The sequence below is a fragment of the Panthera uncia genome, assembly GCF_023721935.1.
Source record: "Panthera uncia isolate 11264 chromosome E2 unlocalized genomic scaffold, Puncia_PCG_1.0 HiC_scaffold_19, whole genome shotgun sequence".
Classification (NCBI taxonomy): domain Eukaryota; kingdom Metazoa; phylum Chordata; class Mammalia; order Carnivora; family Felidae; genus Panthera; species Panthera uncia.
The window spans coordinates 30,930,054-30,933,117 of NW_026057588.1; positions in this window are offsets into that span (position 1 = coordinate 30,930,054).

Consider the following 3,064-nt stretch of genomic DNA (forward strand, 5'->3'; position numbering starts at 1 on the left):
AGTGGAGTGCCTGTAGTTGTATGAATGACAGTGTCCGCCATATTGATCAGAACATCACACTATTGGCATGATTATGATCATTACTCTTTCTTGCCCCTTGTATGTATCACTACTTCCGTTTCTATCTATATGTCTCTGTTTCATTCTGTATTTCTCTCTCCTCCTCCCTCCACCCCCTCCCCCTTCCACATCCACAGTCCCTTCCCCCTGCTCTTCTCCTGGGGCAGTGATTTTGAACTTGGCTAAAACATGGAAAGGACCCAGCCCTAGACTGGGGTGGAGGATCAAGTGTCTGCTGTTCATGGATTTGGTGCTGAATTGGAGGTTGTGGTTTCTGCCCCCCGCCCCCCAAAAGGACTAGGGTCAGGGGAAGGGGTTATGTGGTAGGGGAGGGGGGTGGATTTCCAAGCAAATGTGGCTGGCACAGCTGTATCCAAGGCAGAGGTGGAAGGGGAACTCTGGCTGAGGCTGAATGCCTGTCCCTTGTGTCCCCCCTCATCCCTCCCCCCCCCCCCACCAGCGTTTGGTCTCCTGACCGGCAGTTTCCTTCACTCTGTGGCCTTTATCAATGTATTTATTTACACTCTGCATAGGCCATGTTCCATGTAATCTACCCACAATGCGGATTTCAGGCCCCACTTGCCACCGCCCCCTTCTGCCTTAGATATCAGTTTCCCCTCCTAATTAACTGGGGGTGGATTTGAGTGATGGTTGAAAATTAAAACAAAATGGGATATTTCTTCCCTTCCACACTTTCTCAGTAAGGAGCCTCGCCCCTCCTTCCCACTCTCAGGCTTGCTTCTTGCCCCATCCATTGGGCAATTCCTAGCGAGCCCACAGGCAGCTTTGCTTGGGAGGGGGTGGCCTGCGGGGAAGGGGTGGATGCCCTCAGGGCCTCCCGGCCCCGCTGCTTCCGTTGGCCTGTCAGTTCGGGACGGAGGAGTTCGTTAAGACCATTTAGCGAGGATTCCACGTCGCTTTGCTGTGACACCTTCGTGCACACACAGCTCCTAATTAGGGGTTGCTGTGCAGTAAACAAAAATGATTATTTTTCAACTTGACAGAATAGCTGAAGTAATTGCATCCCGTAGGAAAACAATGGAAAATAAAAACCCCTTTGGCGGAAAGGTGGGTGGGAATCGAAGCATGCTTGCGGTTTCAGAACCAAGATGCAAAAAATCTTGCATGTGTAACAGGCATGACAAGCGGGTTCTAGGCGGCGCCATGATGGTAGGGAGTAGCAACTAGGAGACAATTCCCCCCACCCCACCCCGTCTGTTTGACATATTCTTATTTTCGTTAGAGAGCTCCCTGGGGCTTTCTTTGCAGAGCCCCTCGGCTCGCCGCACCCCTCTGAGCCACGGGTAATTTGGCCTGGGGCTTCTCTGGAGCTTGTGCAACCCAAATGGATGGAGAGGCGGGGCCGAGGGAATTGCTCTTTGCAACAAGGTGCATGTTGCATCTGCCTGGAGCCCTTGCAGGTCGGTTAATGCAAGCAGCGCCACCCCTCTCTCCCAAAGGGGGATGTTTCAAAACTTAAGAAGTCTGTAATCTGCAGTGGTGGCCTCGGAGCCGGGTAGAAGCCCCAGCCACAGGGGCTGGGTGAGGTTTCAGGCGTTGCGAGTGGTGGACAGCGCCCAGCTGAGGCCGGAAAAGTCGATGGGGCTCAGCTCGGTGACGCTCGGCTCAGTTCGGGGCGGGCTGGGCGCGGGGCTCGGAGGGACTCGGCAGTGTTCGGAACGGAGTCGGGGCCCCAGCGGAGAGAACCCGAGCCGCTTCGGAGGGGGCCGAAGGCATTCGGAAAGACTCGTGGGAGGAGTGGGGCGGGGGGGGGGGGTGTGAGAACGAAGGAGGGAGGTATGCTAGAGTCTGCAAATTAACTTTGCGTCCACCAAAGCAACTCCTTACCTGCTTTTCCCGAACATGCCCCATAAATTAGGTTGATTTAATAAGAAGTTTAAAAATATATACTGACTCCCCCAAAGGGTACCTCACCTTTTTTATTCAAAGAGAGCTGAGCTCTCTGAGGAAATAGGTGTGCCATTTTAAAATGAAAATTCCTAATTATATACTGGGGCAGGGAATCTTAAATGAAAGCTGTATGTAGACTTTCCCCGGAAAGTCTTATGTGTCTCAGATTTAGTTACACCGAGGAAGATGAAAAAGTCAAGCCTTTGATGTTTGAGATGGTTAAATCAGATATCTGAACATTTCTTCTCTTTTCCCTGTACTCCCCACTTTTCTTACTCCCACAGAACACCTTTTTGTAGAAAAATGTCAGGCAAAACTGAGGTAAAACTATTAATTTTTTTAAACACACCAACTCTTTAGGAAATAGGCTATGTTTGTTCAAAAGGTCAATCAGAAAGATTTCTGGCCCTGTAAATTTTGCCACAAGGGACCCTGGCATCCTGTCCTCCTGAAGCATTCATGAATGGCAGCTTTTCCTGTGAGCCCTCCAGCTTGGCTTGAAATAAATCAGATCAGGGCCTTGTGCCAAGCTGGATGCAGGACTTGTTTTATTAACCACAAAATGTGGGATTGGTGTCACTGTATCCTAGTGACAAATTCTTTTGAGTCCTCCTTTGCAGAGATGATTTTCCTGATCGCCACGACTGAGAATCACTTGAGTCAGGAGACCTGTATCGTGGGTGGGGCTGGGCCCAAAAATGTAGGTGCCATTTCCAGAAAGCAGTTTTCGACTTGTCTGTGCAGTGTGATTAGTGACCGACCTATCAGGCCATACATACGAATGAATTCGGATGTTGCTTTATTTTACCCAGGTAGATGAAATTAAAGAGTTCTCCATGGGTGATGCCCTGTGAGAACTTGATGATTTCCTAAGGGGGCCTTGGGCTTAATAGTTTCTGTTGAACAGAGAGAAAGAATATTGATATTCAGACATCTCCAGACCCTTTTAAACCAGCGTTTTCAGAAGAGCATGCCATTTAGCCTCTTTTCTCATCCATGTTGTGGCGTGCTGATTAGAAGGAATAGGCTTCCATATATGCCATAGTAATTGAAGTTATATGATAAAGGGCTAACTGATGCTACTTAAAACAAA